The sequence below is a fragment of the Prorops nasuta genome, unplaced genomic scaffold (assembly GCF_024137725.1).
Source record: "Prorops nasuta isolate Cenicafe-Biocafe unplaced genomic scaffold, Cenicafe_Pnas_1.2 PNAS00008, whole genome shotgun sequence".
NCBI lineage: Eukaryota > Metazoa > Arthropoda > Insecta > Hymenoptera > Bethylidae > Prorops > Prorops nasuta.
This window is the reverse complement of record NW_027116805.1, coordinates 1,610,755-1,636,106: the sequence shown is the minus strand read 5'-3', so window position 1 is coordinate 1,636,106 and position 25,352 is coordinate 1,610,755. Positions and strand designations below refer to the sequence as shown.

Genomic DNA, 25,352 nt, shown 5'->3' with positions numbered 1-25,352 from the left:
TTATTTTTATCTCCAGATAAAGTTGAGAAATAACGAAGTTTGTGACAAACTTTCTTAAGAGCATTTCTCTTTCGCGATAAATAGATAATTCTTCATTTTTAATATACAGTAAAAACATTATCGCAAATGATAAAACATTGGGGTTAATTTCTTATAGGTATATGGAAGAAACATATCGGTTATTGCTGGAGATTGAGGGGGAATAGAGATTTATTTCGTATATATATATATATATATATATATATATATATATACGGGCTTGAATGCAATCCGGCTTGAGACGATAACAGATTTACCGTCGCGTAGAGCAGTAGCAGTAGGATTAGATCGATCAACGTAACGAAGTGTTGTTCGTAGGGCGAATGTTGTTCTATCTTTGCGGCACACTTTAAGGAACCCATTTAATTAGCACGTAGCGTGTCCTCTGCTGCTGCACAGAATCCGTCGTGAGGCAACCGCACATTTTGGGCATCCACAGGTGCGCGATATATCGGGCCTTCAATTAGTGCACCAGCTTACCTTTCATCCGTGCACCGACATACCCCTAATTGTCCCTCAGAAATCTCTCCCAAGAAACCCTTATCAAACATTAGTTTTCGCCCATCCCCTCCCTTATTAGTTACATAAAACATATCTAATCTAGAAACCCTTTTTAGCTACTGCTACCTCACTTCCTTCAAGTTTACCTTTAATCTGAAATTATAATATATTGATTTTTTATTTTGAACGCTTTAAAACAGTATTGAAGCATACACAGTGATTTTGTAAAGCGATTGAAATTTTATCAGCTTCAAATGTTATTCTATTCAATTACTGCTCTTGCTTTTTATACGTTAGATGTTGCGTAAAGACCCGACGTTTATATTTTGTAAAAAAGGGCATGGTAAGAATAATAACAGTTTTAACTTTCTTTGAATGTTTCAGTGTCCTGGCGTTATGTGATAATTATACCGCTTTGAAATCTCTGCTGAAAAGAATTTTGTTTTCCCGGAAAAACCTATCTTTGCATAAATATTATTTAGATTCTTTGTTCTGCCAACTGCAATAATGAAGTGTACAAATGGAAGAGATAATTATAAATATTTGTTTTTCGTTCCATCAAACGCTGTGCGCGAGCCTCGAAGCCATTTTCTCACCACATCATTTATATTCATGATAACTGAACGAGTTAATATTTTCTTTATTTTCTTATTAAAATAATTAATTCGAGTCTTTCGTAGTTAGGAATGAAGTGGTCATGCGGTAGAAAAAGTCGCTAATTTTAATTAGCATGAGCGATAAAACGTGAATGCACTCCATGGCATTGCTACTATAAGGACAGTTAAAAGTCTAATCGACCGAGAACTAGTTAACTCCGTGGAAAGTGGAGACCTGGAATTTTTACCTATTAAAAATTCAACTTGTTGTTCCTAAAAAAGGTTTTCACTCCTAATTTGCTAGTTAACCTAATTCTTACAATTACCTATCGCGGATAAGAATGCAAGTCGCGAACGAAACTGACTCGAGGTGACTGTACCACTCCACAATGAAGAGATCTTTACATATATTTCCCTTCTGGTTTTATGCAAGAGACACAATTAAATTATACTAGTCTTATTTCATCTCCCGTAGAATTTGGGATCTCGCAAACCCCGGAGTAGTAATGTGCACAACAAATTTCATTTCGTTCCAAGGAAACATTTTCTTTTCCACATTGAGGCAGCAGGTGAATTCTTCAGAGATGCAATTCTAGCCAAGTTAAAGAGAGAACAGGAAAGGATGGTAAAGGGGATGAAGGAGGTCGAAGCGCTAGATGGGTCTCCGAAAATGGTATGCTCCTCGTCGAGGTTAACTAATAAATTCCGAGTGTGGAGTATTCGGTCTTATCGTTGCTGGAAATCAGCGTGGTTGGCAGATACTGGCTGAAATCTTCCTCTTCCGTGAGTGGTTGCTCAAGAACGTACGTAAGATGCTAAGTGCGAGATCTCGCAAAGAGCCATCTACCTTACCATGGACATTTCTTCTTTTCCATATCCATCTTCAGTGCGTTGATGCAAACGACCATTGAAAATTGCTCTAATCTTCTCCACGCGCGACAAAAATAAGTGCACGTAAAACTAAAATGAAGAAAAACGGTATTATTCTGATGACAATTACACGACTATCTTTAATTATGGCTATGCTATCTTTGTTGTCATCGGTATATCAATTTTATAACTCTTATCCATAAATTTCGATATCATAATGTTAAATTTAACGACAAATATCGGTACGCGTAATGGTAAATGTATATTTGTGTACATCGTTTTCGTTAATGCTATAGAATACGGAGTCAGGGCTGAATTATAGGCTTAGGAATGCTTAAAGTCATTTTTAGTCACAAATAAATAGCCCACCCCCCTCAATCTTCAAAAAAATTTCCTACAAATAAATATAGTCTATGTATATCTATGTTTTTCAATTCTATTCAAGCACCCCTGCGGCTGTACGCATATCTGCACAAAAAATAAACTAGTTTTTGTCAAACCCACTTTTTTTCTTGTGGCATTAACGTTTCTCCAAAAGCACTCGATCGATTCGTGCGCAATTTGAGGCACATATTTGTCACCTATACAGGTATAGCTAGAACTAGAACGATTTACAAGTTTTCATTTTTACTATTACTTCGCTTTTGTTAATAAAATGTCGCCACAAAAAACACGGATTTTTCATTTTTGCTTTAATCATTTACCTGTTTATTACCATAGCACAAAAAATTAACAATTCTGGTTCGAGCTATAGTTACAATCACGCTGAATTTAAATTTCTCAGGGTTTTGTTTTTTAAATAATTTTTCACTAAAAAAACATCAGCGCCACTGACATCGGTTTTTTTTTCGGAGACTATGCGTATGCTGCTATTTTAAACAAGTTGCTCATGTAAAGTGAATAAAAAAATTGTTTTTCATATATTTCAAGAGTGTTTGTATCAAACCTTAAAAATATCGCAGCAATATCTATATTATATACGGGCTGTATGAAAAATGGGAAAAAATTGCTCATTTTTCGGGCATGTAAACCCTAATGAACCCTGAAACATAAGTTTTTATAGAGAAAGGGAGAGAATAGCGCGATCATTTGATTTACAGAGAAGACGCAATAAAAACTAGCCTGCATACCGATTAGTATCATCGAAGTTGAGTGAATCGGTGATTCGTCTTTCGCGACCTTTTCCCTCGCATTGGCGGGAATCGGAAAATTCTCTCAGCAAGTGGATCGCGCGCAGCATCGATATAGGAGGCTCTCCGTTCTTGCAGCCTTATCGTTGACACTGGATATGCGACGCGAGTAGTGCGACCGCGTGCCAAGAAGGAAAGTTTGCGTCTGCGCAAATTGCGCGCGCATTCTTTTTGCTTCGGCTGTGTTCGGGAAAGATCGGAAGGCGCCGGTCCGGTCGCGCCGTGGATCGTAGTCTCTCTTTCGCTCCTATTTTGCTTCCACTCGACGAATTCTCCCCTCTCGCGGAGAGCCAGACGCTCCCTGGAAGGGATGTAGGAGAGCGGTATAGAAGGGAGAGAGATGGGACCGACTGGTATAATACCTCGGTCACCGGCATGGTAGGAGAAGAGAGAGGGGTGAGGGGATTACCCGTTGCTCGGTATACCGGGTAGAGAGAGAGAGAGAGAGAGAGAGAGCGAGAGAGAGAAGCGATGGTATCGGAGCGAGACGGATCCTAGAGTCGGGAGTCCAATGCCTGTTCCCCGTGGGATTTGCGGGGGTGGAGGGGTCTCTCCTCCTGTGGATGCCACTCAACTCGATCCCCGCTCTCCACCATCCGACAGTCTAACGCCGCCGGTCGCGCAGCCAGCATGGCTAAACTTCATCGCAGTTTTTTCCACATTCTCCACTAGCAAACCTCGTTTTTCCCGATTTTCCAGCAGTACGCGTTCGCTCCTTCCTCCCTCTTTCTCTCTCACCATGTCCCATTGAATAACGGCCAATCCAATCCTCCATCCCCAATAGCCAATCCCGAAATATAAGGAATGGAGTTTTTTCAGAGTTTTTCCACCATTTTTGCGTGATCAATCTCGTATTCGCTTTTCCTCCGTTCTCACCTCTCTGCCGCTCCCCTCGCCTCTTTGTAAACACTGTGTGCCGGAGTTTCCTTTCGATCCGTCGAAAAGGGAATTGACGATTTGAGAGCGACGCCTCACCGACCTAACCTCAAAGACAAAGAGAGTTTGGTGTGCAGAGCACACGCTCGCAGCTTTCTCCTCTCGACAGTTTTTCGAGTCAAATGGATTTTATGGGCGCGATGTGAAGCGATTCTCCAAGGTATCGGCAACGCGTTTAACCTCGTGGCCGGTATCCATTGTTGTGCGACTGCCAATCAGCTGTCTCGTGACAGTCTCTGACAAAAATCTCTCCATTCCTCCGGTGAATCCCCGACGAATCAGCGAAATGTGTCGGAGTGCGTGGAGAGAAGAGCGTCGAGAGTGAATAAGAAGCTTCTCGCTTCGATTCGAACATTTCCTGCGTGCAGCCAGGATCTTGACAAGGATTTTTCTGAAACGCGAGCCCGTCGCGACCATTACGGAAAACTGACCAGCGGATTCCAAAGATTCCTGCCAGCGGTGAGTTCTCCACTTCTTTCTCTACGTGCTCTGAAAAACTGATGTTTCCGCGTGTCAAGGGCTGATCCGATCTTTCCATACCTGTCCACGGACCACGACTCCACGTCCGCGTGTGCGTTTCTGCCTCTCTGTCTCTCCGACTCTAACCCACTCAGTCTCAACCAGCGCGCGTGTATTTCTGTTCGCGTGGTACGCGCTACGTTGCCCGAGAAGCGGCAACGTCGCAAATTATTTCCACATCAAAACAATCTTCCTATTCAATGATTTCGGACTTGTACAAATTTTTCGCGGAAAATCGTCTGGGTCGCCACGCGATCTTTTCCCGAGCGAAGAAAAACTCGACGCAAATAAACATCGAACAGCTGTTTTCCTTTTGTCAAATAATTTAAAGGTCTCTCTCGCGCAAATTGTTTACGTTTCGATGTTTAAATGTCTCGCGTGACTTTTTTGTGAACGACGCGTTTCGGAGCGTGAGGATGAGAGCGCTATTGGTCTCTTTAATAATTTCTTCAATGATATTTAAACGAAATGAAATAAAAAGTTTTTCGTTACTCGTGATTAGTCGGTGGGAAAAATGCAAGAGCACATTTGAATTATTTAACATGTAGTTGACGTTAAAGCGATCGCGATTAACATCGAAAAGCATAAAACGTCTTGTTATTTCAGCCTTTTCGCTGAGACGAGGAATAATTTATATTCGATGTCACGCATATACTAGTAAAGAGTCCTACGCGATTATCGATAATGTAAACCACATGACAAACCTCTGACTACATTAATTTCATTGGAAACTTATATATATATATATATATATATATATGTATATACATATATTACTCACCTCGTCTCTACAGTTTAATGATTAATTTATTTTATAATTAAAGCTTCGCAGTCTTTATACACTTCATTATTATTGCTCCATTGTGCGTGATTTGATTGACATTAATTAACAAATGAGTAATTTTCAATGTTTGCTCATTGTAATGGACTTCCACTGTCAAATTCGAAATGTACACGTCATTCTTAATTAAGGGAGCTATTTTCATGCGCATCGGGACTTATTTTCCCATTTGCGCGCTTATTTTTAACCGTAAACAAATTTTTATCGCCCTCTACGACAAATTCTATTTCAACCAAATGGATTGCACTTGGAAACTTGATTAAATACAAAATTAATTTACGTGCCTAGAACCTTGCATGTGTTCATCAATAAAATCATAATCGGAAGGAATCCAATGGAATCTGAAAAATCTTACGTTGCTACTTTTCGACACGTGGATATTCGGTGCTTCGGGGGAACATTTCCGTTATGTTTCTCGTTTTCTGTTATTTATAAACTAGTTTTTGATAATCTAATTAAAAGTTAACTTATCGGAGGAAAAAAATATGGTGATGGGGCTCATTATTTTAATCGAGTAATAAACGATTACTTACTTCCTGCTATATAGTTTATTTTGTGCAATGATTATAATTATTTATACATTTCACGTGTTAGATATGGAAAACAGAACCTTGAATCTGACTATACTAGCCTGTGTCGTTAAGATAAAGTAAACGGGTAATGATTCAACGAGCTAGTTTAATTGCGCTCGAGACAGATGCGGTGGCCAGTAACTATACAGCAAGCCTATTTAAAGTTATCAATTTCTACAAACAGGCAGAATTCCTCGTTTCCATTACCATAACTCGCTGCTCATTGAAAAATATGCATTACCGTCGCTCGTTTAATTATTCGCCTCGTATTGCCCATTCAATCCGATGACTCAACTTTTTCATCTTAATACCTCGTATAATTCCCATTCATCACATTTAAACGAATCGTTGAAATATCTTTGTTCCTACAAATTATTTAGCCGTTAGCTGTATCTTCTATTTTGCGAATTCCTCAATTCTCTCTTTCTCTCTCTCACACATACACACACACAGACAATATATTTCAACAAGTATAACTGTTAAACCGTTAATTTGTATCTCATATAAGTTTTGTTTCAGCGATATAGTATATCATTGAAATTTTCATTGAAAGTTGATCGTATGAAGTTTCCCATTTATATGGGGATGGGGATGAGCTGAAAGATCTACATATTTACAGGGAAGCAACGTTGGATTATTGTCATTCGGAGCGGTGATTTTTCAATTTCACCGAGTTCATAAGGCAATAACTGGGAAAAACAATAAGGCGATGTTAGATAGGAATTAAAGGTGAGGGTAGGAGCTAAAAGAAAAGTGTCGTTTTCGCAATTCCTGCAGCTCTTCTTCCACGCCGGGGAAACCTGCTGTCCTAAGGTTTCCCGTGTTTCCTTCGGCTTAACCCCAGCCGTAGCACCCCCCACTCTGCCTCGATCCTAAAACTCCAGGCATATGTGGAATTTTTACTACATCTCCGAAACGCGCCTCCTGACGAGGGTTCCTCAGTCGCGTTAAAGCCGAGCCACCTTTAAAGACGATCTAACCGACCAAAACTCTGTACTCACCCCTCTTCCTCTTCAAAATCCTCCCTTGCGTCATCCTTGACAATAGTTATCTTTCTGCCCCTCATTTCCCCTTAATCCTGTTAAAATCACGATGCAAAGGAAATATTTCTCCCTCTCTCACAACGACTAGTTAAATATATATATATATATATATATATATATATATATATATTTATGCTTAAGCATGGAAAAGTAATGGGAGACGGTAATTAAGTTTTGGGAGGAAATAAAAGAAGACAAGAGCGATCGGCTGTGCGAGGTGCTGAGGGGAGTAAGAAGAAAACCGTTTACAAAAAATTAACTGGGAAAAAGGGAGTGGAGTAAACAGCTCAAGGGAAGAAATTGGCATGAATAATTGCAAGTTGGAGAGAGTTAAATTGAAAAATTTGATGAATAATTGGAAGGTGTGGGAGGGAGGGAGGGAGTGGGAAGGCTTATTAGTATTGGTAGAGCGAGAGACGGCGTTTTGGTAAATAAACAAGCGGAATGAATTTGTTTACGAGGCGCTAAAACGCGTAATGCTGCTCGGTAATTATGCAATGTATCGCACGGGTGGGTGCTGGCTGGCTGGCAACAGCTGGCACGCGCGCGCGTCATTGGAGATTAAAGGCAAAATGAAGCACTCTCCGCGGCGATGATCCATCTTTTAATGGCGAATAACAAGCGGGCTCACTTAATAATTGCATTCCCCGATCGTTAGGGCTAGCCGCACCCGTTCAATTATTACCACATAAACGCTAAACTTGGCCGAAATTTGTTATCGATGCACGTGACCCTGATAGCATTTATGGCAAATTGTCTCCCGTAAAACATAGCTGCCAGGCCAACCTCGCGTGCTATTTTACCTTCACCTTCCTCACATTCCACGGATGCCAATCTTTGTTGCCTCGCCACCCCAACTATTCGCCACGTGAAACTTCCAAATTTCCACCTGCAGGCTAACCAAATTCTCTATTTCTTTCAACATACTCTACTCTACTAAATATAATATGTGTACGGGTGTCTCCAGGTCTGCCACCCCCCCCCCCCCTTCCCCAATATTCATCATTCCTTTATTTATTTATATGTATATACATATATTCCTTGCTGTGCTATATTAATTAATTATTGGGAAATTCATCGTAGTTTATTTATTTACAGTAAATATTCAGCTGAATATTGGAAAATTGTTAAAAATAAGCTAATTAAGTAAATAAATTTGAGGAACGATTTTCATTAACCCCCGATATGCCTCGCAAGATATCGTCGAGTGGATAAGGAGAGGAAGGGCAAAAGGTAAGGGAATTGTGCAGAGGCTTTCCTTTGTCGAGGGAAAATCCATGTTTCCATCCTTTTATCTCAAAGCACATTGTTCCATCTTGACGAATGGAATTTTTCTATAACTGCACTTTAAGCAGACTTCTTCCACCACCGGCGAAACTTTTCAGCTGGCGCAACTGGATTCTCTTCGTGACGCTTCTGCCATTCCATGCAAATTTGGAAAACTTTCAAATTTGCAAGGATCTACGAGGTTACCCAAGTAGTTTGACCAAGAGTGCAAAAGCTTATCTCCTGGAATCCAGACTGTCTCTCTCGACTGACAAAACTCTCCTCAATGATTCAACTTTTAATTTTCATTTATCTAAGCGGTATACACACTTCGTTCCTCGGTTCTTTTCTTCTACTCAATTTTCAAAAATTCCTTTTTTCCTATTAAATTCGTTATTACGCTCGACGCAACGATTACGCGTTGAATCGAAAGAAAAGCACGTGGTAGATTGTCGGGGAGCGTGTAGTGCAGGGAGGAAAATCCATATTCTCGATTGGATGACTATTCCGCACGCTCTACTTATTACATCTGACGAAATTGATACTCGCCCACGCAAAAATTGCTGAAAATGCGTTTCGTGCCTTAATCGCCAAAAATAATTTCACGTCGGAGCGTTCCACGCCCACGCGAATCATTAAAAAATACACTCGAAGCACGAAACGAGAGGAAGGAGCAATTCCCGCGCATAATTGGATGTAAAGTCATCCTGGCAATTTGCTTGGTTTGCTGAAAAAATGCTTTAAAAAATCTTGCAATGACAGAAATTTATAACTTCGTTACGCGGACGTCCGCAGCTCGATGTTTGAATTACGTCCGACTGATGGACTCAGAGTTTCCTCCGAATCGTTTTTCCACGGATACCTACCACGTTCGATTAACATTTCTCGACTAGGGATTCATTGGAAGAGACGCATGGAAAGAAAATCGGATTAAAAAATATTGACGATCATCGAGAAATATTTGGTATTCGTCGTGTTTGGCATGGTGAAACGTAATTCGCGGATATCTCGTCTACTTTGTTATCATTGATGCATACATTTATAGCCAACCAACGGGGCCACATTCCATTATTCAGCAAATCGATTTCCGCTTGCACGGAAAACAGAAATTGTTATCGAAAAACATTCTCGCGCGGCCAGTGTTGTCTCCGACGCTGACTCTCAGTTTTCTAAAAGATTGCTCGGTCTGGGTCACAGGTATAAGAAGTAGGAAGAGGAGGAGAGGGGAGGGGGGGGGGAGGGAGCATCCGGGAAGCCCTCCCCCGACTCTTTGCTTAAACTCACTTCTGGAAAATCCAGATGAGAATGGAAATTTTCCATCCCTTCTACTCCTCTAATCCGTTTCTTTATTGTAAAATTTTACGATTCTTTTTCTTTCAAGTTTGTCTCGCGGTGTTTTTAACCGCTTTTGCTAAATTACACGATTATGTTTTTGCGGGATAAAGCCGTCGCGCTGTGTAATGATCTTGGAATAATAAATGTGGGAGTGGGCCAGATGAGACGGCGCCGGTCGCGCCGCTGCTTGTGCCGGGAAAACGCGTGCAATAACAGACCACTAAAAACATATCCAAGTTAGAAAGTCTTACGGGGAAAGCGAGCCATTTGGAAAATCGAAGCTAAGGGGATTACAGCGACGGTCTATTAAACTGGATCGATCGTCCGACTGATTTCCACTTGACTCTTTAACTCTGTTTCCTATTTTTTATTTTTTGTTTTGCAATCGATGCCAGCCTTTGGCGCACCGTCAAAACTGATCTCGTATGCCATTTTTGGAGGGGAAACGTGGAAAATATTGAAGAAAATAATAGGTTTTTCGCGAAGCTAAACGATTCATTGATGCGATCGTTCAAGCGTATTTAAAAATCTCGTAGATCCATGCATCATTGGAATCATTTAACTCGAATGGTTTGAAATTATTTCCCTGTGTAATTACGTCGATTACATCGATCTGCCAACCCAAATACTTCTTTTCCTCACCTATTCATCGCTTTAATCGATGATCTATATATAGGTATATATATATATATATATATAGCTAATGGTACCTACATTCGCTGCACAAAATGCCCAATTATTAAGTTGGACTTTTAAACTTTGCCCCGAGAAATACACGGATTTCTTCCAAATAAAAGCACAGCAAGAGCGTAGCAGAAAAAGCTTAGCCGGAAAATTACATCGGCCGCCAGTGGCAGAAGTATTGGCTCCCGAAAGAATATCGACGAATGGAAAATACGAAATTCTCAGTAATAATGAATAAAGGGAGAGAATTGCGGTGTCCCGTACAATTAGAGGCAAAGGACGAGGAAAATGGACTGAGAAGAAACTGGGGAGAGAAAAATGGTACATAGAGAAGAGTCTCCGATAAGAGTGACAAGGATAAGAGGCATCGCGGACAAAAAGTTTGCCGATAAAACGGGGGAAAAAAGGCGGGGCGGGCATCCACCGCGAGAATATCCGAGGCTGATGCAGGGAGAAGGAGCGAGCTTTTGGATAAATATTCGCGAGGGAGCGGCTAGAAAGGAAAGGAAACGATAGGAAAAGGGAAAAAATATGGACGTGCTGGAATGACCCAAATTGCGGCTTCTGCGGTTGAAAAAACTCCAGTTAAATATGGAATGAAAATATATTAAGCTGCCTCGTATATATTCCTGCTATTATATTTTATGGAGGAGAGTAAATATTCCGGCTTATTTTCTCGTGCCTCTCGCTCATCGTTTTGCTCCATGGAAAGCGACGTTTACCGTGGGTGGACAAGAAAATTGAAAGAGGTCAGAGAGAGCGCGATTGTTTGAAAAACTTGTTTGCTAGATTCCTTGTCCCGTATGCAAATCCGCTTGTACCATTTTTACCAAGCCGCAATTTTTAAAGTGCTTGCAAAAGCTCGATAACGAGAAATGCTTAGAAGCAAGAGCTTTCCAGAGGGGTTTGATTCAATCGGAAAGAGCGAATATCGCCGGAAAAATCAGTTTTACCACAATTGGGTAAATGAAGCAGTTTGGATGAGAAATTGAAATGACCAGCGTGCTCCGATAATAAATGATAAAGATCATGATTGTGTTATGAGCTAGCGGTGGTTCGTTCGTTTAAAAAAATGACAGTATAAAGCTTTGATTAATTAATTTAACGATGAGCGTTATAATGCGAGGAATAAGAATGACGAATGGTTTCAGAGTGTTTTAAAAAACGGAAGATAAGGTAAGACAAGGAGATTGTATATAGTGGGACGATGTAGAAATCGGAGAAGATACTGTTGTTGTAAGTCTCCCTTTCGTGGCGAAAATTAATCTAAAATCCATCCCTGTCTAGGCTCGCCATTTCTCTTCTCGGCGAGACCAGCTGCTTTTGCCTCCTCGCGCTCCCACAGATACCATGTCACGAATCAACGTATAATGTATACATACACACGCGATACTCGCACACTTCGTCCTTGTAAAACGATACTCATACTTGAAGATCTCGCTCGTACAAGTTTCGCTATTACCTTGCTGCGCCGAGTTTCCTCGGAAATTCCGAAAATTCTCCTAATTACCAATTAAATGAAACAATAGTGGCTATATATATATATATATATATATATACGTATATTTCTACATTTATTTGCATCAAATCCTTGGAATTTTTTCGAGTACAAATTTGTCTCGAGCGCAGACACTTGGTTGAGTCTTCGACAAGAATTATTATATAAACGATAAATGGTTATTTATTTATTTTGATATCGTAAAAGAACGCTGTCGTTTGGTATAACGATAAGAGTGGTGGAAAATGGGTTGATGGTTAAACAGATAGTATTCGACGTTTATGAGGAGTTAATGGAAGGTAGGCAATTTCGCAAATAAAAGGTGGTTATTAAGTGACGATAAAAATCTTTATTTCGAGCAAGTAGAGTTTGCGTGGTCGAACGGCTGCGATTAAGAAAACGATGATGCAACGCCAATTTAGTTTCTTTCTCCGTTCTTCGGCTCGTGAAAGAGGGAGGAAGTGTTCGATGTGGGAGGAGTTGGGGGAGTTGGTCCATTGAATGAAACTGCCAAGGGAGTCATTTCGCACATATCCGTATTGGCTGCAGCTGCAACGACAATGCGACAATTTGCACTCAACCAGTCGAACCTGCAAAGGTACTCGCCTTATTTTCCTCATACTCCTTTCCCCTCATCCTCTCCTCCTTTATTTTATCCTTCCCTCTCGTCTCTACCCCACACAAACGTTTCCAAACTAAGCCATTATCGATACGCAGCACTCCACCTCCAATTTAGCCACTTTCATTTACTTTTACATTTTTCCAGCACCACTACCGACCATTAATTTTTATCCCTTCCCAAATCGATCGATCGCTTGTATACTTATCTTCAGCGAATCTCCAACTTGTGCATTAGCCACTTCGGAGGATCATTTACGTAATTATTAGCAACGAGAGAAGCCAAAGAGCGAAACCAGCTCTAGTATTCATTTTATTATAGCGAATTATAAATTCAAGTTTCCGGCGAGCCGGAAGTGATTTAAGACCGCGCAGCCGGTTTACAGCCACAAACGAGATTTACGCGATCGTTAAACCTACGCAAAATTTCATCGTCCTGTCGATTGACTTAAATTCTTGTTACTTTTTATTCCTTTCACTTTTTTAATCAGCACTCGGTGAGCACTCGAAGAAAAACTTAACTAGCTCTGCAGCTCTCCAATTCCATATTGTTACGTTTATAGTTGACCTTTTATTGTTTTTTTTTTTTTTTTTTTTTTTTCTACGGTCCTTGTAAAATATCGTCCCATCCAATAGGAAAATTATGAGAGAAGAAGGATAAAGCAAATAGAAGAATATATATAAAAAATATATAGAGTAGAATGCTCGATGAAAAATGTATAGGTAAATATATGAAAAATTGTAGTCGAGTTACTAATCGTCGGAGATAAGAAATCTGCTTGATAAAATTGCTTGTCTTGCGAGAGAGCGGAACTGGGAGGGGAGAAACCGGTGGGGTCGTAGGAGGCGCCATAAATTCTACGACTCATCTGGCCAGCCATAAATCAAGGAATTTCCGCCTTGGGCCCGATTATTCGCGGGGCCGCTCGCGCTTGGCTTTTTCGCGCAAACTCCATTAATTAAGGGAATCGGCCGGGAAGAATAGTTAGCTTCGGGAAGACTACGGTAACGAGCTACGTGCGGGGTAGTAAACGAAGAAGCTAGCACCATGCAGTCTCGAGCAACAATAGTTCCTCTACCTGAGCAAACAGAAACTGTAAGCGTAACGTGTCGAAAGTTTATCTCTCTTGCTCTCCCTCTTTCGCTCTATCACGCACACGCACACACACAAACATAAACACACTGAGAAGCACTGTCTACCTCTCTTCCTCAGCACGCATCCTGTGCGCATCCATCCTTCGACCGAGTCTCACCCGCTGCTTGAAACTGTCGCGATAACTTGGTCCCCCAACCCAAAACCGTGAACCCCTCCCCCTCCCATCCCTTACTCAAGTCTTCTGACAAATAATCGCTGCTTTGTTTACGCCTTTGCTTGCTACGATAAGAAACTTTTAATTACTACTGTTTAATTACAAGTCATGCGCGCACCTATGAATTATGTACATTACACTTTTTTTATCATATCGTTTGCAGTTAGAACGTGTATAATAGGGTTATCAAGTTTTTACTCGAACGAATAAGTGAAAATATGAAAGTTTTATTCGAGCTGTGTGGAGTGCACAGTTGTGATAATCGCTGGTAGATTGAATAAGAGTCGGGAAGGAATAAGGAATAATGAAGCGTGTAAGTTAAGAGACGCAGGATTTTAAGGAAGAGAAACTGCTCGCAATTATCGAACTGCGGGGTGGAACCGGAATAGATCGTGGACTCGGTAGTTCTCGATGCTCTCCCGTCAGCTACGTTAAATCTACGAATATATATATTCTCCAGTCTACAGTCTGTGGTTGCATAAACTACCCCCTTTGACTGTACGCGCGACCCCTAAGACAAGCCACACGAACGAACGCCGACACTTCCGTATAATGCATATATATATATATATATATATATATATAGCATCACAATAATTCGATGTCACTTGAAGTGCCAGAGGGAACTTGTGGCATCGTCAAGAATACCAAATTAGTCGAATTATTAAATTTGTCATATGTCATTGCTTTTATATATATATAAGATATTGGCAAATGTTATTTTAGTAATTTATCGTTAATTTAATTTAAACTAATGTCATTTGATATATAAAAGCGTATGCAGTGTCCAAATTATTTGTGTTCGACGGGGCTGAAATTTATTTATGGTATTTTAATAAAATCGAATCACTCGAGGCATAGTTGTATTGTTATGTTTCGCTGAAATAGTGATAGAAATATATCGAAACTGAGGGTTTGTTTCATTCATTTCCGTTGAGAGGGAAACTTTGTGGTACTTGTACAATTCAGACAATAACAGTAAGTTGTTCACATACCTTTTGTATACTGGTTGTATTATTTAGTTCAGTGTAAATTTCACTTTAAAATTTAATAGCTTTTTAAGTGTATTGAAATATTTACAATATTTCTCTACCGGGGAGAGTGCGCATGTGTAAATCTTACCAACGACCGCAACTGGATAAAATGCAAAATGCGCTGAGAATGCTAAATATAGTTTAACGAAGACACTCCGTTATTATATATAGTATACAAATATCAATAGATATGTTTGTTAAAAAAAATGCACTGCCTTTAATTTTGAACAATTAATCTAATATATGATAACAAATTTACGATGTATAAGACTTATTAACACAATTATATACAGCCCAACCAAAACCCTTTGACACGCTCCTTTGAAAAAATCGTTAGATCTGCTAGTAATTGCACATATTAAATAATGAAAATATATTAAATTTATTGTAATTAAAAAACACCGGATAAGCCTATTATTCTTGTTCCGAAAAACTCCACAGACACTTTGAACAAAATACAGGTTCTATAATTCTTCTTATGCAATAATAATAACAGTCAGCAATATTAATAAAGTAAATTTAAGAAGCGAAGCAATTTGGCGTTAGAAGAAACGAGCTGTGCAAGAAAAGCGTTGGGGAGGAATTTCTTAATTTGCATGAATTTCCGTCGATTGTCGGGGTGGCAGGGGCGGGGGGGGGGGTGATTTTCAGGGAGAGAAGGCAAAGTAAGTTGGGGTCGCAAATGGGCGATGGTATATAGAATTGGGTCACGGGCTGAATTCCCATAAGAAGCGAAACGTGCTGAGAGCCCTTTGATATTGCATCGGGGAGTGATGAGCGTCATTTTAAAAGCGAGCCACGTATCGATCGGGAATAGGAGAAGCACACTTGGGCAAGGTTGTACCCGTCGAAGTCTCCTGGGTGACAATGAAGCCTGGCGTCGTATCGTATCTCGGCACACTACCGGAGTAAATTCGGCCCCATTATCGAAGGCACGTCGATACTGCGAGTAGAACGCTAGAGGAATTGGCACTCAACGGGTGTTACGTTTAATCCGATTGCTACCAACTTCAGTCATGCCGTGAATCACCCGTTACCTTCTCTCCACTACCAACCGACCCAACCCTTCTTCTCGCTTCCACAAATATCACCCATGAAATCAACCATGCTACACGATATATTTTTCCTGATTTACGTTAACTGATACGTTGCCAAAAATTCCACATTTCCCATAGATTCCTACAACCTCTATACCCTTATTTTTACCGGATAATCGACTCCAATGGATCGTTCAATTGGTTCGGTTATTTTTTTTTTACGTGAAAAATTTTGTATCACTTGTACTTTATTGTATATATATTGTATACGGAGGGCGTAATTTGACGATCTCTGATAAATATTTTGTTGGGGCGATTGTTGCTGCCCCGATGATAATGCAACGATTGCAGAATTTTTCATGAGAGGAGCAATTGATCTCGGGATGGACGCTCGATGCTCAATCAACTCGACCTTGACACCGTAAATGGCTGGCGTTCGACGTCGATGGAGCATGACGAAGCTTTCAGCGGCGTACGTTTGACGGGAGAAAAACTGGCTTGACGTATTACCAGAAACCGTTCGCTCGATAAAGTTTGCACGTCCAGTGCACTGATAAAACGCCTCACTGGCGAAGCAGAGAACCAAAAACACCCCAGGCGTTTACAAATTGACATTCCCTGCAACCAGAAACAAACGTCGGTGACAAAACCTCGAGTCAACTTCTAATTCACCATTAAAACCCCTTCCAAATTTTCCACTTTCGTTTCCCTTTTGCAAAACAAAAATTGATATTGAGCGATTTTTAATCCATTTCCTGATCTTTGCTTGATATTGAATGCTTCTCCACATTCGCCACGTGATTTTTGTTTACTTCCGGAAAATGTTGGAGACATTAGGAAGCAGCATGATCAAGGGGGAGCTGTGCAAGATATACCACATTTGTAGGGTGTTAGAAACCGGAAAAACGATGTTGGAAAATCGGTAGAGCGTGCACGGGTCAACTCGAGGTCCTGATAACTTAGCGTGAACGATAATAAACGAGAAACGAAGAACATCGAGGCAACGATGGATTGTCTATTTATTGACTGATAGCAAATGATTTCAACTCTACAGTTGACCCACTCTATTAATGGAATTTTATAGATTAAGCAATTTCCTTCCTGCACACGCAGTTCCATTCTCCAATTTCCAACGCATTACTTCATTTTGTAATCGTGCTCGATTCCACGGTTTTTAAACGAACTTCATGATTTATCGATGAAATTCTTATTGTTTTTTTAGCTGGAGATTTTGATCAGTTTGTAAATTTGCAGTTCGACTTCATGGGCCCATTCGACTGACAATAATCATGCGCAATGTTAACGCTTATCCCGGATGGGATTCTGCGTGAAGTTCATAAGTGTGCATCGAATAGTTTTACATTAGCGGAAATACGTTCGGTTCGCTTTAATTGCACGTTAACAGCTGTCGAGCCACTGCTATCGGGACTCGTTAACACTACTGCCACACGTCCACTTTAGCACCACTTCGGCTCAGTGCCATTAGCCACGCGAATTTTCAACAATATATGCCCTTGTCCAGACTGGCTGCCTCGAATTTCCATACAGTCTTCACAATTTTCACTAACATACTATGTAATTATTATTGTCAGTTTATTAATTTTCAAACTCCTCCGGGCTATGAAAGCTAGCGCGTTCGCCGCTCAAATGACCTTTTTCAATGTAAACAAACGTTTATAAACAATTTGCATTTATAACATACTACGTTTTGTTTGTCTAAAACTAAACAAATTCAGTTTCTGTTAATAGATGAGGTTTTGTTTGTTTTAAAAATGCAGTACTATTACTTTCTGGCTTCTTTTTAATGATATTTTTTATTAACAGTCTTCATATTTCAGTTAGTCATTTGTATGGCTCAAATTTTCAAAGCGCTTGTTTGCGGACAATCAGAGTAAAATTCGTTTCAACGCTGATAAAGATCGGATGAAAAGTGGATCATCGAACCAGCGATACGGATGCGCGGAGAAAAATAATGGGTCGAGTCATATTAATGAAACTGAAGCGTTTAATTAATGAGTCTTGCTTGCTTAAGTTTCGTTGAAGCGTGACGATCCGCATTGCAACACCAATTGGTGTCGGCCTCGTATATCTCAGCTTTTTCGCGAAATCTTATTAAATTATTTTCACATGTTAAGCAGATGGCTGAAAGCAATCTAATAAAAAGGTTTTTTTTCTTCGACTCGGTAAAAAAACCATTCTCCCCTACTGGGAGTTACGAAACTGTATATATGATCAGGTTAAACTATGCGATTGGTAAAATTTCGTAAATATGCAAATGCTGCGAAGCGTTAAAAGTTGTAAATAGGTGTATATATGCATGTATATAGGATTCAGTAAATATACGTATATTTTACTTTCGTCCGATTAGGTAGAACAGCGTCCACTTGCATATTTCTTGTTAATTAGCACGTTATCAACTGATCGATCCCATATCCAATCGTGCCAAACGCTATCGCATGTGCATTTTAATATTTGCTTCGCAAATTTGGGTTGTAAATAATTTTTCTCCGATAATTTTGCGAAGCATATATGATCACCGAAAATATTGTTCAATCATAATGATGAACCGAAGGTTCGTTTAATAAAAGTTATTTGCTAAGCTATGCGATAATACTCAATGAATTTACCAAATCAAGATTATCTTTAAAGTTACAAAGAGGGCGCTCAATAAAGCTCAATAAATTTCTTTTACATGAAAAATTACTCTTCTCCCTGGCAAGTTTTTTAATGAGAATAATCCTTTCTGTACTCCTCTTTTGTTCTTTTGTATTAAATATCATTTTCCTTTTTCAATGCAGCCTCCTGATGAATCGGAGCTGCGATTATTTCGCGTTTCTGCCGTTCCTCGGTAGAACTATCGGATTATCCGTGGAAGTTTCTTCGAAAGTTGCAGGAGCTCTTCTGGGCTCTTTGATAATTTCGTTTCAAGAGCGATCAATCGTCGACGATCGTCTCTATCCCCGCGATCTTTTCCTTCGGTATACTTAAAAAGATTATTACTCTACTCCTTCCAACCCTCTCACTCTATTACTCATCAACGAAACACGAGCTTCCTCACAAAATTTCACTTGTCAAATACAATATAAAACAATAAACGATTCGCTTTATGCAAATGAATCGCAAATTTTAACGTGCATTTATTGCGTGTGAAAGATTCAGTTCGCTAAATTGCTTTGTTGTAAATTAATGGAATGAATTAATAGAACAGGATAATGTTTTCATCTTTTCAAATTCCATAAATCGTTCATATGCCATTTGAATTTCAATTCCATGGATGGACGTTTTCGTTACGGCCCTTAATTTTTTTACGCAAGCTGGGCTTAATTCAGCAAGTCATTGTTTTATAACCAACAGAACGGAACTTTGCACGTAGTAGACGATACTATACAAATTAGCCACGACCAGTTATTGTATTTGAAATCTGGAACACATTTCTGTCGGAGTGCTCGTCGCTCGGATATGAGTTAAAGGTTAAACTGATTTTACGGAGTAGGCGAATAATTCTTGTAAACGTATTTTTGTCGTCGATGCATTCGAACCAATGAAATAAAAGTGTACATTCTTTTTTAACTTCAACCTTCGTATAGAAAAAATAACCTGGATTTATATTTGCAATGTTATACTTTATTAATATATTAATACAAATATACGTTCGTTGTTTAATAATTTCTTTTTATTCGAATTACTATAAATTTCTGTTTTTTTCTAGAATTTATCGAAATCATAAGTATAAGGATTAAGCGTACCGTGTTGATAAAACTGAGGTTTCGACAGCATATCTGTAGAGAAGCGTAGTGCAAAAAGCTGATTGTATCTGATTACGGTTCAAGGAACCACGAGGGATCATCTTTAAAATAATTAGTACGTGCAGGAGAATTTTTCCTAATAATTAGGTCCGCTTCTTGGTCGGTGGCCGGATCGGAGGCCACAACTGAGAGTCATCGACCCGCGGAACCTTCGGGGAGGATCGATCACGTGGCTGGACGATTACACACGGTCGTACACACGTTAGATGGTACAAGCAGAGTCGGTCGCTGGTGTCGCTCGTTCGATTTTGTTCAGAAGCAGCAGAGAGAAAGAAATAGGGAAATGGATCGAGTGCAGTGGGAACGAACGAAAGAAGAAAATAAGAAAGTAGCGAAAACATAATAGAGAGAAAGAGTCTGTGTCGAAATAGTAAATACAGAGGGGGCTAGATTGGGTGGAGAAGGAAAACGCGAGAAGAGCTAAAATAGTGTGGAGTTCAAAGGGTAGGAGGGAGATGTAGAAAAACATAGTAAATAGGAGACGCGGTATAGTTGGGGGGATGTAAAGAGTGGAAAGGAGAAAAAAAATGTGTAATGTTCGAGTAGAAAGGGAGAAAAAGCGAGAGAATCGAAGAAGTCTGTGAGATGGAACGAGAGAACGATGCAAAAGAGATGGAAAGGACCGAGAGGGAAGAGGGACGTGAAAGATATAGGTTGGTGAGGAGGGAAAGAGCGAGGTAGATATAAAAGAGAGAGAGAGAGAGAGAGGGAAGGAAACAAGATGGAAAAAGAGAGAAAGAGAGAAGTCGGTTCAACGACTCGTGCACCCACGGCTAGAGAGAGCTATAATAAACGAAGTTTATATGAGAGAGCCGCATACGTTGGCGTCTTTGGCCTTGCGACGTGCACAGCTCGCGATTTTCCCTCTTCTCCTCTTCTTTTACCTCCCCCCCCCCCCCCCTCTCTCACTTGGAGCCTTTGCTTTCGTTATAATCGACCCGAGGACAACAAATTCATAGAGCCCTGCCAGCTTTAATAATCGAGACGCTCAGGATTATTCTTAACGAGCGCTATTTTAACCGCTAAGTCTCTATTGGTAATTAAACGTACTTTATAACCCGCTTAATTACATCAGAAACACGCCGGCAGCCCAATGAAATTTTACCAAACTACCCCGTTTATCCCCCATTTTCATTCCGCGCACGAATTCTTTCACTCTAACGAGTTTGTTAAGGAATTTATCGTTTCGCGCCCCTCTAAATCCAAAGCCCAGTAAGTAATTCGGAATTATTCGGATAGGATGCGATTGAATTTTCTCTCTCTCTCTCTCTCGGCTGTTTAATAATTTTTTCATAGTTTCCTGCATTACCGACCGGGATAGGGTAGAGATATACCACGTTACGACCCACGTTCGATATAGTTGCGGCTTCGATAGTACGTGGAGAGTTTACGACTGGGAATAATATTGGAGCTTTTTCGCGGCTATCCGCGTTATACAAGCGTTTACTTACTTTTCCAGACTGATGTAGCACTACTAGCACTTGCAGTCCATCCCCAGTGGCCCCGGCCTGTTTGGCTAAGTTTATCCGTAACTTCGGTAACATCGAAAGGGCGTTTCGTAACGTACCACTATCTAACGGCGTTTGGCCTCTGTTACGTTTAATCTATAATTATCCACCGCTAAATACGATCTTGCCATTATGCAGTGTATATATATATATATATATATATATGCAGTTCGAGATAAAAACCCTTAAATTCAAAGCTCCGTCGATCTATTAATTTTCTGCGCCAACAACCTCGCCCACTCTTTATCCTAATTCAATATCATACATCTGATATATGTGTATAGGAATGAAAGATTCTGCATTTATAACAATTCAGTCGAATTTCCTGCACTTTATTATATAGTTTAATTTATGGATGAATATTTAACGTTTCATTACTGAGACTATTTTTTCATTAAATTTCACTCGAAAGCATTGTGCAAAAAAGAAAGAAATTTTCGCTAATTTATTCCATTCGTCTAAAAACTGTTTGTTCCCGTAGCCATATAAATGTTTTCAGAGTGCACCACCCCTCTCTGGCCGTTTTCATTCATTTTCCTTGGACCTTGAACACGCGAAATTTGTTGTTCCCCTTCTGCTTTTTTCCCGGGCGACACGAGTTTTATCATTTCGAGCGCCGGTAATATTCTGGATAACATGAATATTCAGCATGTGCCCATCTCCCTTCTTTATCCCTCGTCTGAAAACACATTTAAGATGCAGATAGATTCGCTGTAGATTTCACGCGGGAGCAATACGTCGGTGTAACTGACAGCCAGCCAAAAACAGCAGTTCCGACAAAACATTTCTAAGCCTTTTACCTAGCGAGTTTTACGCTGTAAAGCTACGGAGTCGTTAATTTTAAAAATATCAGCGCTCGAAAAAGAGTGATAAAGAGAGAATCTGCGTCTTAATTGAATGTCCTTCCGAAAAATATAGTTAATCAATAGCATAAGGTGAAAAAAATAGAAGGCAATTGCAGTTTTATCAGGAAAATTTACATTTTACTTTTTAATGATCGAATCGTATAGTCCTGTTGGGTTATTGGTCTGGGTTCACAGGGAGGGTATCGAAAAGGGGCGCTACTTGATAGATGCACTGTTTACCAGCTGTACCGAGGACACGCGTTACGCAAAATTGGACGCGTCGCCGAAATTTGACCCGCGTCCTGTCGTCAACGCGCAAATTTTACGCCTGCCAATTAACGAAAAAACAGGGTTTTCCTGCACGATGCACCGCTTGTCACTCCAGCGAGATCCACACTTGTTTATTATACAATCATTCTAAATTGCTTTTTCACCGTAAATCTTTTCATTGTTTTCCCCCGATTGGCCAATTAAAAACATCCGCTTTTCATGTTTGTTTTACCTTCTCTTCATTTTTTATAACAATCTAAATACCTGTAATCAGATTTCAACTTGTGTAGGCGAAGACTCGTGTTCTCTCTCACGAACAATAAGTCCTTCTTAATGAACATTGTTTTATGACCCCCTTTGTAAACAAATTATAAATGCACGAGAGTTATATACAATGTTTATCAAAGTACGTTTTATTTATAAAATACAAGCATACTTGTAAAATATGAGGCATGTTAAGCATGTAACATCAGACGTTTGGTACGAGATTTATTAGAGACAAGTTTTTCATTTGCAGAAAATCAGAGGAAAATATCATAATTTTACGAGGAGCTCCGGAATATTGAAGAAAAATCTGAGATATGAAAATAAGATTCTTTGAAATAAATAACTTGCTGATGTTCGATACACCGTAGCCTGCCTTTTTAAGATGGAGACGGGAAAATAATGGAGAGAGGTTTTTAAGGGACAGGATCCTGAAAGGAACGGAAATATCGAAGAGATGGTTTTACATATAATGCATTTAACTGGAAATGCTTTACAGGAATTTTCAGCAAATACCTAAAAAGCACGTACGCATTCCTAAACGTTTCTACGATCTCATTATCTTTGTTCATACGTACTTTCGAATTATACTCTCGTACACGAAGCTATTTGCTGCCACTTTCTATTCAATTTTGGAAATGTAATTTTACAAATATTTTATCATACGAATCTATAGCTTCGGTGAATAAAATTAGCATGAATTACTAAATCGAACAAACATTGACATGACGATAAATTGGAGCTAAGGGAATTTTGGGGTTGGTGGCACAAATGCGATGTTATAAAATCGGTAAACGTTTTATAATAATAGTTACGTGTAATATATGCAAATCGATTATGTCAGTGGCTTATACTGCATATTACAGTATATATATATATATATATATATATATATATTACGAACCTATAGAATATATCTTACATTTAATAAATCATAAAAAAAAATATAATAGCAGAGCATCGAAGCTTAAATGATCTTATCAGTAAAATCGTGGAGTGCAGTTATCGATAAAGGGTTTCTGCGGTTGGTTGAATAAAATATTCCCGGAAACACTGTGTGTAATGATATTCTGGGGAAGCGGAAGCTCGCGCTTCTCGCGGAGTTAATGGGCAGTAAAGTACATTTAAGCGAGACTGGTTCGGACGGGTGCGTTAATTATGGTTGTAAGCTGAAATTGCGATCATATCGACGCCCGGTAACCCTGTTAACTCACCTTGGCCCCCGCATGAAGCCGTGCCTACGACGTACGTGTTAATTTGCTGTTAACATCTGTCCGGTTGTCTACAGTATTAGCGTCGGTAACAGCTTTCCCTAATGAGCTAGCAGCCGATATATATATTTTTTACTATCCATCTTTTTGATGAACCCGCAAACCTCCGTGAAATTCTTAGCTTATATATATATATATATATGTGTCATCGATGCATCGTGAATTTGTTCTACTCTCTTGTGTAGATTTTTAATTAAAATTACCGAAACTATTGAGAATTGCTTTGCGGGATTCCTATAGAGTTGGATAAGCTAGACTGAAAAATGATTAAGGTGTTACGAATCAAAAAGGAATTATTCGGATGGATGTATAAATTTGCAAGAATGGATACTGTTAATTAATGGAAAAGGATTGGTCGATTGTGCAATTTTGACGGATTAATGAATTTCATAAATCTGGCGCAGATTGGTAGCCGGCCAGCTGCGTATATTCACAGACAAGTGAGATTTGGAACCGTCGTTCTACTTGTCTTTCGATCTCGCGTAATCCAAATGTGTTTCCAAACTGTTTCTAAATGTGATACAAATTTTAAAAAATTTTCTCGGTGGATTTAGTTATTAAACAACGTAAACTTCATCTCTATCTTGATACGAAATTGATATATAATATGAATTAAATTAATAAATAAAATGTATATTTGAAAGAATACTACAATATATGATACGATAGGAGTGCAATATTAATTTTACTAAAATCATATCTTTTTTAATGGAAAGTTTTCTTTCTTACTGGATTTGGCATAATCATATTAATTTTATTTCATTGATTCTTGTGCCTTATTCAAATCTGCTCATACTTTTTTATACACTAAATCCTTCTTTTGCCTGTATACCCCTTCTATCTGTATCTGGACTACGTGGGCATTCCTCTTATAATCTCGGGCTAATCCTCAGACTCGATAGTACAAAAAGCTCAGCAAGCCGTTAGAAGCGGAAATGCAACTCTGTTCTCTGTAAAAAGAATATTGCACTCGTCAAGTCCTTCTATAAAATACGAATAAATATTATTTGTTAAGCAAAAACTGGTAAATTTCAATCACCAGATGCTCTAATTGACTTACGCAGGGATCAATATTTAATCCCAGTGAAATTTGCGCGAACGTATTTGGGAAATTTCAACCATTTACTATCTCTGCCAGGTGCTTTTGTTTATTCGATGAACATTTTATTTTCGTCTCAATCGTTAGTATAATATGTGAATTTATCGTAATAGGGATGTTTATTTCAATAAATATTTGTATCATGAATGCAAAAAATTAGGTTTACGCCATACGTATATAAATAGAAATTCTATTGAAAAGGAGCGTTATGGTTTTCTCGTCCGTAGAATAAAAGATCACTCGTGTGAAAACCAAATTCGTTTCTGCTAAATCCTTCGGACGAGAGCTATGCATTCCTTTATTTTTCTTATTTATCTTTTCACGTGCGAATAATCACTCAGAGGATGCATGTGTGAACACGCAAATTTAGGATGTGCTAAAAACAACACTAATTTACATA

The 25,352-nt window shown here is 39.3% G+C and overlaps 1 protein-coding gene across 2 annotated transcripts in view; it reads left to right on the top strand.

The window, feature by feature from the left end:
* sfl (N-deacetylase and N-sulfotransferase sfl) overlaps positions 1–25,352 on the top strand; it is a 183,941-nt gene that overhangs the window by 104,400 nt on the left and 54,189 nt on the right. Inside the window, exon 1 of one of the 2 annotated variants that reach the window (XM_066730426.1) lies at positions 3,821–4,591. The exons of the other annotated variant lie outside the window; for it this stretch is intronic. The gene's annotated coding sequence lies outside the window, so the exon portion shown is untranslated. Of the gene's footprint in view, positions 1–3,820; positions 4,592–25,352 lie in introns of those variants that run through there. 2 annotated transcript variants of the gene reach the window in all.